This window comes from Cyanistes caeruleus, chromosome 10 (genome assembly GCF_971803275.1).
Source record: "Cyanistes caeruleus chromosome 10, bCyaCae1.hap1.1, whole genome shotgun sequence".
NCBI classification, from domain to species: domain Eukaryota; kingdom Metazoa; phylum Chordata; class Aves; order Passeriformes; family Paridae; genus Cyanistes; species Cyanistes caeruleus.
Window position 1 is genome coordinate 17735599 of NC_141710.1, and position 15902 is coordinate 17751500.

The 15902-nt window shown below is 43.1% G+C and overlaps 1 long non-coding RNA gene across 1 annotated transcript in view; it reads right to left on the reverse strand.

The window, feature by feature from the left end:
* Positions 1-12365: 12365 nt before the first annotated feature.
* Positions 12366-15902, reverse strand: part of LOC111933369 (uncharacterized) — a 274768-nt gene continuing 271231 nt past the window's right edge. The window contains exons 8-9 of the long non-coding RNA XR_015274546.1: positions 14286-14329; positions 12366-13588 (exon numbers count right to left, since the gene is read on the reverse strand). This is a non-coding gene — a long non-coding RNA (uncharacterized LOC111933369). The remainder of the gene's footprint in view (positions 13589-14285; positions 14330-15902) is intronic.

Below are 15902 nucleotides of genomic sequence, written 5' to 3' on the forward strand. Positions count from 1 at the left end.
TTTATAACGCTTTTGCATTAATTTTTGCTAAGCTTTAGAGTACTATGATTAGTAGAGAACATTTTTATAAGTGAATTTTGAGTTTAAGTACCAAAATGTTCAATTAAAGTATGAACAGGATATTATAAAACTCATAATTCATGATGTCTGGTGGAGTTACATAAGCTAGAAAGGAAACTAATACCATCTGCCATGTAATTGCTCAGCATCAGCAAATGACGGATTTTGCCCAGACCAGGAATAATTTTTGTATGGACACACATAATCATTACAGAATGCTTAAAAAAAATACGAGTTTCTCAAACTCAGTATTATCTTCCCACTAAGTCAATATAATTATTATATTGTAAAGGCATATAGACCCTGGATGCCTTCTTAGTTATGGAATGTAATTGCTCAGCTCACAAAAGCATGGTTACCTTAATGAATTCATGGAAACTAATATCAGGTGATCAAGCTTCAAGAAAATAAAACAGCAGAGAAAAATAGATATAGGACAAAAGAAGTAATATCAAAGAAGATTTAGACAATCCATGAATAAATCAATTTTAGCCTTTTTATATAAAGAATTTGGCCTGTTCATTGTCTAGTTTAGTTGTTCAATCTTTACAATTCAAGCCGTTCTTCAACACGTTTTTATATCTATTTAATCAGAAAATATTTTTTATTTTGCCTATCTGGCTCAAGATGCGCCCTGAAATACTGAGGTTTATACAGCAAGTGGAGCTGAAAACTGAACTGATCCCATCACAAGCAAATTATCAGCTCTCCAACTGTGGAAGCAAAACTTCACTTAATCTGATGGCAAATAGCATGCATTTCTCCAGCAATTCCTGCTTTGGCTAATCAGTCAGGCTGATGGATGTTTAGCACTTACCTTAATGCAGATTTTTGCTTTAGCTAACATTTGTAGAAACAGAATCAATTACAAGCTGGAGATTACTGGGCTGATGGGCTTTCATGCTATTGCAGTTGACCGTGCAATTGGGTTTCTAAGTGACAGACACCACAGGACAGTCTCAGCTTGGCAAAATCCTCCTTTACTTTTCCACTTATCTAACAAATTCTTCATTCAGCACTTTGATTTCCCACCCTTTGCCTCTTTTTCCTGAGCCATCTGAGCGGAGCCTGTGCACACACGTGTGCTTTGCTCTTTCCTGATGAGGAAATACCTTTACCTGGGTGCCCCCAGCACAGTGGGACAGCCCCCACTGCCACAGCCCTGGGACAATTCCAGCATTATCTTCTTGACCAGTCAATGTTCAAATGTGGAAGCGCTGCATGAGGGAAGGCTTTAAATGTGGGAGCAGCACAGAGGGCTCTTGGTCAACACAAAATAAAGCTCAGCAACCCTCTAGAATAAATGAGAAACCTTCACAATTAATGCTTTTTGCCAGCATGATCCCAAGCAAAAGAGCATGCTTGCAGTTAAATATTTTTAAAGAGCAAATGGCTCCTGTTTAAATGAATTTGATTTCTCCTTTCACTGTGCCCAGTCTTTACTCAATATTATATCTTTATTAGCAGTAATCAGAGTCCTTTTTCACTTTCCTAGAAAAAGTTGCAGAATTAGGATTCTTCGGTATCTCTATTAGAAACACTGGTGCTCAAGATCAAACCCATAACCCCTGCTCCTCAGCAGAGGTGGGGAAGGCCCAGCACTTCACAGAATCGAGCCCAGCAATAAAGGTAATAATACAAATGCAACTGTTTCCAAAAGGTCTCATCCACAGAGCGCATTTAGGGCCCCATTAAAATTTTAGCAGGTAGATAGCATATGTAAGAAGAAGGGGTTGCTTTTCAATTAAATAACTGTCTATAGCCCAGAGCTAGAGTCCCAAATGTTTTTTACAACACAGCAATACTCCAGTTCACATCTGTCAGCTGGAATATTTACAGCTTTGTAATTATTAAAATCATCTGAACTGCAGAGCTACAAGCTGGATGGCTTGGAAGGGACAGTCTGCCATAAGGTACAGAAACAAGGCACTTGCATTTAATCAGGAACTCTCAGACAGTTCCTCTCTGCATCATCACCCCCCAAGTTACTTCACCATAAAAATGAAGTGACATTACATGGCTTTTACCACCTCTGATTAGGAAACTGCCCTTCTCATAGTTTGCAGCCATAATTCATGCAGAAACTTGCAGCCCTCTACCAGATGCTCAGTTTTGGTTGAAGTCAACCAAAAGCATCAGAATTTGTTGAGAGACAGACGGGCAGTATCCTCACCTGGGCCTTAACTGCACAGAGCTGCACTCAAAAGCCAACTTGTGGTCAACACAGCACTGGCAAAGCCAATCCTGCACCAACAAAAAGTCATTCCCCCTTATAGATATACACCTAAGAGAAGTGGGATGACTTGAGCACCACTGACCCCAGAAGGATTAGAGAGCAGGTCCCAAGGGCATAGACAGGTGACTTTAAAAGATATGATGAGGCCTAGGTCTCACCCACTACACTGATGAGACTTACTGAATACTTGCATAAAAACATTTTTTTAGGCATGAAAAACTTTGGGACTTTCCTCCCCCTTCTGAAAGAGTTATCTAAACTCACTGTCACCCTCTCTTTTATTGACATCAGCAGCTTCTCTTGGAACAGACCTTCTACTGAAACCATGTGTGCAGTAGAGCTGAGAAAAAAAATGCAACTGTTTTCAACCTCTTCCTTTCATGGCAGGTTTTCCCAGTGCCTCAGCTCACTCTGGCACACACCTACTGCCAGGTCTGGGGCCACAGCCTGTCCCAGTGGTGGGGAGGACTCATACACAGGAGCCATGCCATGCTGGGGACACCGTTCTTCATGCAGAAGATTCTTTAAATGATATTTGCATTGAAAAATGTTTACCCTCTGTGTGTTCCTCCCCAGGAACAACACAGATGTGAGTTCAGGTTTTTTAAGAGACACTTGGATAAGTGCAAACACATCTCTTTTGTAATCAGCCTGAGTTGACCCTGTTTAGCCTGAGGTCAATGACCAGTGGCATCTGACCTGACGAAGTTAATGCAGCAGAACAATAGCTAAGGGTTGGCAAGGCCTTATCCTATTACCTTTTTGATACCAAATTAATTGTTTTTCTCCCTCTCAATGATTCTCTGACCTTTCAGCTATATGTGTTGCCGCACAAAGTGATGGATTAAATTTAAGCAAGTACATTTCTTGACATTGTCTCACAGATTTAAAAGTTATTTAGGTCTTCCTTTCAGCACTAAGAGGTTTAAGAATGTGCTTATGATTGCAACCCCATTTGATAGTTAAAGAACACTGCAAATATTAATTAGCTTGGCAGAATCAGAGACAAGAAAACTAAAGATCACAGCACTTATTACCAAAAAAAAAAAAAAATCCACAAGTAATGAAGGGATAGAAATGCCCTACAAACCATAGGTAGGTAATACTAGATGTCTGGTATTACCTTAATTGGTAGTGCTTTATTAATTGGCAAACCCAAAAATATACTTGTAGAATGAATGTAATTAGTCAGGCTGATATTTTTCAAATGGAGAAACAATCCTTGATCTTTTGTTGGATGAGAACGTGCAAGGAATAGCTATTGGTTCCTGTCATAGCTCTGATTAAAGTTTTCACTTCCTTGTTGCTGGACCATTTCACCACACAGAATAGACTGCAGTGACGTGGTGAGTACCAACACCATGTCAAAAGAATTGAAAGAAATCTCTTCAGGATTTCCCCCACAGTGTATCGTAAAAGCAAGGAACCCTGAAAACCTGATTTATTAATCTAAAGTTCAAAACATTTAAATTCGCCTGTGAGTGAGTATGAAGCATCAAGGCACGGGGCCCAGATGCACGCTCTTTGCTTGGCTCAGCTCTCTGTGGGCAGAGCCGCCTTCCCTGCTCCTCACAGCCCCAGAGCACAAGTGTCACGTTCTGTCAGCTTGTAACACCCACAGGAGACAAAAATAGTTTTCCTTCAGACAATATTTTTCACCTGTGCTAGCTGGCAAAGGCCAAATCATCAACCACATACAACCCGGATCAGCTCCTCTGACTCCTGAACTCTAGAAACCAACGTGAATTTGGGGCTAACTTATTAACAGGTTTTAGAAAACAATGGAACTTGGTTCCCACCCTCCTTTAGCCTCCCCCCACCAACAAAAACCACCACACAACCATGCCATTGGCTCCCAGCTCCCTTGGTCCCCTGCACAGTCCAGCTGCTCTTTAGCTCAAGCAGCACCATAGCTTTAAGCACATACTTAACTATTGCCAAGAACACTACCAAAACTAATTTACTGAAGATATTTTTTCAAATAAACATAATAGGCTATTTTCTTTAATTGCTAGAATATAGAATCTCATAGGTGTTTTCTCAAGATAAAGAAAACACTTTTTCCTGGTTAGGTCACCAAGAGCCTGAAGAATTGCATATTTAGCCACTGAAAAACATTAATTAAGGTATTAAACAAATTAATTTATTCTGATATAAGCAGTATTGGATCACAAGAAAAGAAAAGGATCAATAGAAAGGAAATGTTACATCAGTGGTACCAGTGGGTAACTTCACTTATTCAACAGAGTTAAATATTCCCTTAATTCATACTCCAAACTTCAAATACGGATGATTAAGCATATACATTAGCAAGATGAAGAGCAGAGGATTTTACATGACAGCTCTGCCCAAAAATGACAATAAAACCTGCCTTAGGGAGAAATTGGGAGAGAGGTAGTAAAAGGCTAATCTTGTTATAATGATTTATGGTTTATGGAAAAAAAAAATCATAGTCTAAGCCATCTTCAATTTTTCCAAAACATTCATACCTGCATTAAAATACTTCAGTAAGAACAGAAACATGCCCCTCTGTTTCCAAGATAACAATATACTTCATTAATCAGAAGCTCACAAAGATATGTTCAGAAAGTGCAGAACTGGACTAATTTGATTTTCAAGACTGATAACAGCAAAACAATTTCACAAAGATGAGTGTGACTGTCTTCACATTTGGGTGCCTTTCTGGCTGTGGGATAACTCTGTAGACACACTTTTGGCTTCCAGTGACTGTAGTTCAACAGGGACAAGCCCCAAGACATTATCCTGAGGTATTATAACTGTAAATAATTTGGAGGGTGTGGAAAACAGATAAAGTCAAATCACTGCTAGAAGAAAACCTACAAAAACACATACTGTGACCTTCCTAGGGCAAAGTTATTAGAGCAGCTGGATCAATAACAGGAAAGTCAGAATACTTATTTCAACTGCATTTTTCGTTTTGGAGAGTGATAACACCAAGAGCTGCCCAAAAAGGGCAGTCTTAAATACCTATCTAGTGCAATTTTCTATGTCGCTTAATTAGAATAGGAAGGCTTTGTTTTACATATATAATGGAGAAGAAACACAAGTAAGGAAAAAAAAAGGGAAAAAACCTCCTGCACTAAGAACATTAATGGAGGGACTGTAGCTAAACTTCAAATGAAAGAAAAATAAAAGTGGGGGGGGAAAAGACATAGTTCCAGAGAAGAAGAAAAGCTCATGATGGTTACACCACCATGAGCACAGCATGGACTGGAGTGGAGGAACTCCAGGCTGGGGGAGATCAGGCTGGATGCACCTGGCTGGAACGAATACAAGCATTGCCAGAGCAGTTCCTTTGGTGAAAGGAGGCAAACTTTGCAAAGAGATTATTATTCTGGTATAAAACCACTAGCAGAGGGAATACTTGCTGATACCACTGAGAACCATAATTCCCTTAGCAGATGCTCTTCAGTCAGATCAGTATCAGCTATTATGGTGAAAAAAAGCCTGAGCAGGAGGACTTTTCCAGGTTGCCCCTAGCCTGTGGATGATGTGAGACACAACATTGCACTCCTCTACTCCTCAGCATCTCCAGCCATAATAAGGGTGAAGCCTTTCACCTCCTTGTGTCCAGTGTATCTCTTGAGCATCTCAGAAACAGGTGGGAAAAGTTTTATTAAGCTGCACAAAAATTCAGTGAAATTATTGCATTTTCCAGTTCCATTTTCAAACAGCCACATCTGGTTGGTTCTGTTCATTCATCACTTTGCCAGCACAATAAATCCCCCACAAAATTCTTTTGGAGGTTTCAGTCAAACAGGCAACTTCATCACCATCATTCACGTGGTCAAGTGCTACCATCAGCTTGAGAAAACAGCAGACCCCAGGGAAAGCCTGCACAGATGCACATCACCAGGCACCACCTCAAAACTCCTCCTTCAGCTCACCCAGCCCTTCTCCCTGCCAACTTTCCAGTGCCATTTTATTAAGACTGCAGCTCATCGAGCACTCAACAGCACAGCTCCTCACACACTTCAAAATAAGCCAGCACATCAGTGCTACCCTTCCTCCCTTGCCCTCAGCTTTCAATTAAATTTAGAATTTACTTTGAAAGTACAACCTGAATGTATGTGGTTCAAAATGACCTTGTTACACCTTTCCTTGCCTTCCTGAGCAGGGCTCTTGTACTCCAGCTCAGGGTTTAAAATCTAGAAACAGGAATTTTCTCTAAGCTCCTGTGGCAAACTACAAGTCTCAAGCTGTTTAAAGTCTTTAAAGGTACATCCAAAGATAAAGTGTGCTCTGCAGAGAGAGATCTGGGAGCCCAGGTCCAGGAGCTTTCAGCAAGGTATTTAAAACCTTCCTGTGAGTCAAATGTTTTTTTTCTATTTCCTGAACTCTTAGTACAGTTATAACTGCATTTTGTTATAGCATCACATTAGTCATAATTAAAGTCATCACAAAATATATTGTCCCACACATATGAAGATCCAAAATCCATTTGTACACAGTACAAGTGACTCTTCCTTTAGTTTCTTCCTTATTGCAGGAAAAGAAGGACAATTACATTTGATATGATCCTGACCAGACAAAGCGTGAGTGTAGTATGAGTAATCTAGAAGGCAATTTGATTAAAGGCATACTTTGAGTATCCCCAAGCACCGCCCAAAAACACTAAAAGATTTCTGTGGCAATCGTCCCTGTACCTGGCTCAAAGACAAGAAAATAACCTTAAATTAAAAAAAAAAAAATAAAAGTGGTCAAGACTGCAGATGCTGATCCATGTTTATAATGGCACTAAACAGATACTGAGGAGCTGAGACTCCCCATTAAATTCTTCTGATACAGGATACCTCTGTATAAAGTTAAAAAATAAAGGCTGGGAGAAAAGACTTGATAGAAATGATGGTTGAGGCAAATGGCTCTGCCTGACATTGTCCACTCCTGTTTCACCTGAAGTAGCTGCATTGCTCAAACTTTAGGAGAACTCCACTGAACTGACAGAGTTTAAACCAACACTGAGGATATGGAAATGTTTTATACTAATAGCACCATGGCAAATTTCCTCAGCTGGAGACTGCTAAAGCAGGGTTTGTTTGGTTTCTGCATCTGCAGAGAAAGACATGCAGGTGATGTAGCTGCTGGTCATGGCCAGAAATGATCATCCTGATAGTCACAGATGTGCTCACCTCTAAGACTTTGCTTATAGAAGAAAAGTGGTGGGGTTTATTTTTTTTTAATGGCATTGAGTGCTTATATAAACCCATGATTAAAATATTCAAGATTCATTTGGGCCACATGAAGTGCACCTTACCCCTTCTGTGAGGATTTCAGGCTATATTTTTATTCCCTCAATACCATCAGTCTAAAATGTTAAAACTTAGAGAGCATAGCATAATAAAGCAGCTTGAACCTAAGAGCTCTGCCAAGCATTACATCAAATCTTTCAAAGAGTGAGGTTAGATAAAGCACCAGATACACAGCAAATTCTTGATTGAAATAAAACACCAAACATTTCTCCCTGGCTGGCAACAGGTGAATTCACAGAACAGGTTTCCTTATACACAGGAGTTTCTTTTATAGCAAATTCAAGGGTTTCCCTGCTTCCCAGGAAAATTCTGTCCTGCAATATGTTTAAAATGTTATCAGCTTGGAAAAAAATAACACTGCTATAAACTGATGGGAAAGGAGCCCATTGGCTCTAAAGTTACCATCCCCGGGTCGGGCACTCGGTGCTGTTTGGGGCCTTTGTTCAGGCTCAATCAGCCGTCGAAAATCAGCGCTCCCGTCACTGCCCGTGCTGGGCGGGATGAGCAGGAGGGATTCTCGCAGCCAGGACTGGCCACTAATTACCTGTTCAACCCCCTTGTAAATATCTGTCAGAGTGGGGAGAGCTCAGCTCCCGGCTCAGAGGGGACTGGGGCAGCAGCACCTGCCTAGGACTCCTCCTGTGCCCCCAAAGTAAAGTCATCACTGCAAATAACATCTATTCCTTCCTTCCTTCCTTTCCTTCCTTTCCTTCCTTTCCTTCCTTCCTTTCCTTCCTTCCTTCCTTCCTTCCTTCCTTCCTTCCTTCCTTCCTTCCTTCCTTCCTTCCTTTCCTTCCTTTCCTTCCTTTCCTTCCTTTCCTTCCTTTCCTTCCTTTCCTTCCTTTCCTTCCTTTCCTTCCTTTCCTTCCTTTCCTTCCTTCCTTTCCTCCCTCCCTCCCTCTCACATTCATGGGTTGTTAAAATCCCCAAGTCCTAAGCTTCACCTGCCTGAATAGGATGGGGAAGGTGAGTGGGGCTCCCTGGGCCTGCAGTCACTGAAAGGGAAATTTATCTTCCAAACAAATATCCAAGAAATAAATGTGATGCTCCAGAGGCCTTTATTCCTCTGTCTTGCACCCTCAAAAAAAAATAAAATAATACAGACATGCTTTGAAAAAAAAGATAAATGAAGAAAGTTTTCTGATAACCACTGGAATTTTTCCTGTCACAGCAGGGAACGCCACGGGGGAGCGGGAGCCTGTGCCCGTCAGCAACAAACACACGGGGTGTCTTGGCTGGGCTGTGCTCCTCACCACGACATCAAAATAAGCCTTTCATGGGCTGTTTCCTGGGAAAAGCACGCGAGCTTTTTCCACGCGAGCTTTTTCCACGCGAGCAGGAATGGTGGGAGGCCGGGCCGCAGCCCCGGCCGGCAGCGCAGGTGGGTTCGGTCTGCGCGCGGCACTGTGGGAGCGCTGCTGCCAGCGCCGAGGGCAAGGGAAGGAAAAGGGGAGGCGCGGGGGGAGCTGAAAATTTTGCAAGAGCAAACAATCCTCCCGCGGGCAGCGGTAAATAAAATAACAGCAGCGGGGTGATTTGCAACCATGTAACGGGCTTTTGTCTGGGCCCATTTCTCGCCGCCGGGAGGGTTTCTGTGTTCCCTCTCCGCAGGGTCCCGATGTTCCCCCTCCGGCTACAAAGGCCGGGGGCTGCGGCCCCTCCCCGGGCCTCCCCCTCCTCCGGCAGCCTGGGGGGCTCCGGGGTGAGGGGCTCTGCGATTTCGGGGTCTGAAGTGCCGGTGTAGGATTTGCCACCTTTAAAAACAGCTTTTACTCATCTTTTTAAGGCTTTTTTTTTTTTTTCCCCTCAGTTTACATGAAGCCCGTTGGGCATTTTGTTCCCTGGTGGAAAGTTAGGAGTATTTATAAGTCTAATTAGAGGCATTTATAAGAGTGATTAGTATGAAGCATCAGCTGCTGGCGGCACTCTGTGTGTCTGTGTGTGTGTGTTCGCACATGGATGCAGCACTACAGTTTACAATTTGTTTCTGTGCCTGAAAGCTGTGAAATGCCCTTAATTCTCCCGGCCCCGATGGCAACATTGGGCAGTGTGGGTCTGTCCAGTGGCTCAGCACCACACAGGATCACATCTCTGGGGAGGGGTTGTGGCCCCCAACCTTTGTCCACTGATGTAGGAGCAAGTGCCTAAGGGAAAAAATTAAATGTACAAAATTAAAAAAAAAAAAAATAAAAAGGGAGAAAAAGCATGTATGTGTTGAAGCCTGTATGTGTTAGACCCATAGGACAGAGATGAACATGGCCCCACTCCTGCCTGCCCACGGACTGCCCTTGCAATCTCTCACCTCACAAGTGTGACGTTGTCTTTCCATCTTTTTCCTTTGTTGCTGGGTATTAACTCCTCATCCTCACCCTCCCTGGACCTGGGTTTGCAGTACAGATGCAGATTTCTCCTGAGGGAGAGGCTCCCACACCCTCTGCTTTGAGGAGCAAAACCCTCTGCGGGTGAGCTCAAACTCCAGTGGGGCTGTGGGGCTGTGGGAGCTGTCCCGGCCTGAGGGGAGCTGGAGATCTCCGAACATCCCGGGGCTGAGCCGGGCTCAGGGGGCTGGCCCTGCCGGGGGGGGCACAGGGACTCTCTCCGGGTGCTCCCAAAACATCCATCCTGCAAACCTCGGGGCTTCCAGCCTACAGCCACTGCCCTGAGCCTGGGGCAGCCCCTCAGGCTGCTCTGCATCCAGTGAGCACCCCCCAAACACCTCATCCTGCTGAGAGCGCCCCAGGAACCACAGCCTGACCACAGCCCCACTGCTGGGCTCCAGTGCCACCACAAACCAGACTGGCTGACCAGCTTTTGAGCCAGGCTTTTCCCAAGGGCTCGCATTGAGGTCCTGCTCACAGGCACAGGACCTGAGCACTGTCCATCTCCCGAGACTCCTGGGACAAGTGTCAGTGTCCCTGCGTCTCCCCTGGCCCAGTGACAGCCCCGCAGGTGCCATGCCAGAGCTGCTGCCTGCACAAACACCTCGAGCTGGAGCTGGTTAAAACGTCTTGAGGCTGCTTCTAGGAGTTCAGGCCCTCCTCGACCAGGGATTTCTTTTTTCTAGTCATCATATAAACAGAATTAAAAGGTCAGTGCTGCCCCCACATGCTTACAAAAGCTTTTGGTCGGAATGACTCGAGAAAGATAGGGAGATATGTAGGGAACACTTTAATAATTATTTGTTTTGCATACCTGTGGTTTGTTTCCCTGTCACAAAACAAACAAACAAATAAAAAAACCTTCTTTGATTTCTGCTCTCAAAAACTTATGTGAAAAATATCTTCAGATTTATCCACATCAATTTCAGAGCTACATTTAGAGCATTTGCTGCAAAAACAGCCTGGAGTACAGTTCCACTGACACATTGGGATAGTTTAGCTTGACTTTTTAATATTTCTTTTTGGGGAGGCATCAATAAACTGATGGTCCCCAAAATCACCTACAAAACAATCTTTTTTTTCACTTAGTCTCCCTGTGTCTAGTCCACGCAGCCCTTATAATCCACATAGTGATCTTCCTGAGGGCAGACAGAAATTGCTTTTTCATTTTTCCTGTGTCCATGTCTGTACAGCTACAGAAAGTCCCATACAAACTGAAGGTGGAACACAAAAGAGAGGAGTTACAATGAACTCACTTTACTCCAAGTAGTAGCAAGTGGCCATGTGAAGGGATGTACAAAAAAACCAAGCTATTTTTCTGTCTCTGGTCTTTTCAGTAACAGGGAGGTTAAGGTATCCCTCCTGGCAGGGGGTGAGACTCAAATGTCACGCTGAAGAATGACGTTGTGTGTGTCCCTTTAAAAACTTTGAATAGAAACTAGTTTAAATTTGAATCTAAAAAGATAAAGTGAGCTGGATTCAACCTGGAGCTGGCTAAAATGTTTCATGTTGCATGTTCATGAGGGGGAAAAAAAAGGCACTTTTTTTTTTTTAATCTAAACGTTGCTTTTGAAAATTTTCAGTGGCAAAAACATTAAAACACTGCTTTATTTTATAACAACAGACAGTTTCTTTCACTTCAGAGTTACAGCAAGAGCCAGACCCTACAATGGGGTGGAGATTCAGCTTGGAAATCCCCTGAATTTCTGGCTCAATTTGTCCCTCTGCACAAAAACCAGGCACCAGAGCCAATAAATTTGTTTCAAACAAGTGATGTGTACCCAAGCCCACCCCAGGCAGGAAGGATCAGGCAGGATGTGGGCTGCTGCAGAGCAGCACTGCCCACCCAATCTCCATGGCAATGAGGGGTCTCACCAGCTGGGGCAGCCCCAGCAGCCCTGGAGGGTGTCCTGGGGTCTCCAGGGGCTGCAGCAGGTGGCAGCCCCAGCCAGGTCCCCCAGCTGAGCTGGCAGAAAGCCATTCCCTTGTTCTGTGGGAAAGAGGGAACCATAGGAAGGTGCTGGGAGGGATGAGGGGACGGGGAATTGCAGGTCCAATTCTGTGTAGGCGTTTTTCTGCAGTCCCCAAAAGAGACATTGCCACTATAAATTTCATTCAATCTTCATTTTACTCTTTGGAAGAGACTCATTTGAATGCATCTACTAAACAAATCTCTCTTCTTGCCCAGGCTTCTTTCAGCTTTAGCTGTCCTGAATATGAAATCTCCTGCTGGAATACAGGTACTTCAAACCAAATCCCTGAATTCAGAGAGTACTGAGACCAGAGGTGGGGTTATAAAACAGATTGACTTGGATGGAGTAATAATAAAATTTATGATCCTACTTTCCTTGTTAACCTGGCTACACAGGTACCAAAATCACAGCTGGAAATATACAAATGTCATGAAGCCACACAAAAAAATAATACAAAAGTATTTTAATGTTGTCTGATCAGCAATTCCATTTTCAGAAATATAACAAATACAAATGGTATTATTACTCTGTAAATGTCTTCCTTCAGACCCTTTGAAACCTCAATGCAGATTTTTAAATACATTTTCACAAAGAAAACTGTGTAGAAAAAGAACAAAGAATTACAATACATTTGAGAAAAGTCCTGAAATTAATTTCAAAAGGACATGACTTTAGCATAAGAATACATTTGGAGGTAGAGCAGTTTTTGTTTGTTTAGGAATCCTCACATTTTTTCCAGCAGGAAAACTGGATGGGCACGCTCTGTACCATCCCTTGTTATTTTCAATTAGGTAATAGATGTGAAGTTATTTTGTCTTTGTTATAAATAGCCATTGGTAGTTCTGAGAAAGGTATATTAAATGCCAGAAGGAAAATAAGCAAGAAGAGGTAACATGGAGCCTGATCCTGCTAACTCCTGCTCCTCCAAGCAATCCTCTTTCTTTTCTACTTACTGTGCAGTCTAAGAACTTCAGGATTAAGTCAGATCTTAGAACCATAATTCCATTTATTTGTAAAAGCAAACATCCCTTTTGCTTAACATAAATGTTTTTATTTAAAAGGAGGTTGTCAATTTGAAAGCGTTTTAAATTCAGATTTAGGAGAAACTTTATGCGGTTTCACTCAGGCCGGGGGATGCCGAAGGGATGGGCTGGATCCCGGCAATTCCAGCCCCAGAGCTGCCCTCCCCAGCCCCAGTCACCCCACGGCAGCAGCTGGGTGAGCAAACAGCCCCAGTTTGGATGCAGAGCACAGACATGGATGAGCTCCTGCACAGACCCCTCGGGGGCCCAGCTCCCGCAGGAGCTCCAGCGCCAGCGGTGCCTCCTGCGCCCCGAGACCCCACACAGCCCCTTCGCCACCAAAATCTCTGCTGCTCCAAGAGCAGTGGGGAAAGAGCTCCTGGGATTCCGGTATCACAGCCCTGCCATGAGGCTGGTGGGGTGCTGGCAGTGCTGCAGCGCGTTCCGCTGGGATGGGGACGAGCAGCTCTGGGAGTAAACAGGAGGCCCCACACAGAAACAGAGGGACAGGAACCCAAAGTTGTCACCCGTCACTGAAAGTTCTCCGAGAGTGTGTGCCAGCAGTGGTACCAGGACACATAGGGCTGTGTGCACAGATGCTCACAATTTGCTGTTTCATATTATAGCTTTTTTCCTCTTGAATTGTCTCCTGTAAATAAAGACGGAACAGAATGTGATTTAATGGTCACGACATTTTTCAAACAGTATTACACAAGTATCCAGCAAAAAAAAAAATCCCCAAAATGTTGTAGCAACCTGCAACCCCTTTCTCACATGGATTAGCAAATGGCTAATTCTGGTTTGTTGCCTGCAAGCCTCAGGTCTGAGTTTTGTTACATTTTTAAAGCCTGCATTGGGAGCTTAACCAGAAACAGTCAAATCATCCTTTTTGAGACATTCTTAATTAAATAGCGTCATATGTAGTCCTGCAAAGGACTAAAAATATTCAGCTGTAGTTAGGTTTCTTTGTTTATACATTTCATCCAGCTCAGGAGTGCTGCAAAATAAGTCAGCAGTTGCCATCCTTTTTTCAAATAATATACTTTCTAAAATAAACTATTTTATAATAGTTTGGATTCAGCTAATGGAGGAATATCACTGATTCATACATTCTTTTTCAAAGAAGACTGGTCTGAGCCATTAAATAACCAAAAATAAGTCATTTTTCCCCAAAACTATTAGACTTTTTCTCTTAAAAGAGCAGTAGGGCATATTTTTTTTTCTGAGTTCAATATGAATCAACTCAATGCCTCAATTTCGATTGGCTAGGTATGAAAATCTCAGGACTTACTCGGGTTTTCTCAATGTCTCAAGTGTAAGAAGAGAGTCATGTTACTCATGCTTACCTCTGCCAAGCAGCAGTTGGAATATAGCCCCTTCAGGCAGAACACTGTGAACATATTAAAGTACTAAATGATTCCCAGGAAATTCATAAAATGTCCTTTTCTAATGATTCAAGGTATTTTTGTGGAGGCAGATTATCTGCTATTTTTAGCTTTTCCCAGTGTCTAGCTTGTCTAATTGCTCCTTGTGCAAGTGCTCTGGCCCGGGGCTATTTTTCAGCTCTAATTGCAAAAGAAAGGATTACATGGCTTTGCTTGTGCTGGAGATGGGGCTGAAACCCTCTGAAACAAAACCCTCCACCCCTCGGTTTCATAGCTACCCAGAACATTCACTCAGTTTGCTGGTCTCATCTATAACTTCAAACCTGCTGACAGCAGGACCACAGGTAGGTACCTGCTGTGTGCTGCCAGCTGTCTGGGAGCAGGGCAGTCTGACCAGCGCTGGAGTTTTCCAATTGATGGGTCTCTCCTCTACTTACACAGTGCAGCAATTACCAGAGGTGTTGTCTTTGCAATTTGTTTTGAAAAGTCATGGAGAGATTCCCATAAAATGCTCCTTGTTGCAGTTCTAGTTGAAAATCCTGGAAACAGCATAGAGTAGTCAGGCTCTATGCTGGGAATGGGCAGTGAGCAGCCAATTTTGGTTTTAAAGCTATCAACTTACCTACTTACCTAAGTCTGGGGAAGGAAAACCAAAATGTCAAGATATTTTGACTCTGTTCAAAATGCCACAATCAGAACTACCTAAGCTGTACTACCTGAACTTTCAGAAGATTAAAAAAAAACAAAAACATTTTGTGCCCAGGTTTATTTAACATGCTCTTCAGGGTGTTTTCATCTCAGCCCACTGGGTAACTTTACCAAGCAGCAGTCAGGCAGAAGCCCCTCTCATTTCAGAGCTTAAAACTCACAGCACAGCTCCTCCTAGAGAGGAGGGAGATGGATCTCCTCCAGCAGTGTGGAAAACCTCAAATCTGCAATTTTGCCTTGTCTCCATAAAGAGTGCTTGCATTTTGGCCCAAGCCCGAATTTGCCATTAAAGTAACCCTTGTCTATACAAATGTTAGGAGACTGTCCAAGCACCATCACAGCCTGGTACATCCCTGGAAAAAGCAGCCACTGTCATCTTCTGTGAGGGTACAGCACTCCTCCAGAGCAGCAGCTATCTGAAAATAATTTCATTTTCCTGTGATAATACAAACAGCAGCACAAAGGCCTGGTCTATGAGAGCAGTTGTGCAACACTCAATAATTTCACATCCTGGTCTGAAATATTCCACAGGCAGTTGGAAGGTCCAAGGCTGAGATCCAAAAGCACCAATGTATTCACAGCTATGCAAATATTAGGAACTACTTGTGTCTCAACACATGCAACATCTTACATTATATTTAGCAGACTGCATTTAAATTCACCTGCCTACAAGCTATAAAGATTTACCAGAACTTGTGAAAAAAACTGGAACAGATTAAGCCAAATAATTTTTCAGCTATTACTCATTTGAGGTTTGTTTGAGGTTTTTACCTCTTGGGAGACAGAGGTTCCTAAATATTCCAGCGGGCTGTAAGTCAGTAACACATCTGAGACACTCTGTCCTCATGCATGCCCAGATAGCCCTGGGTT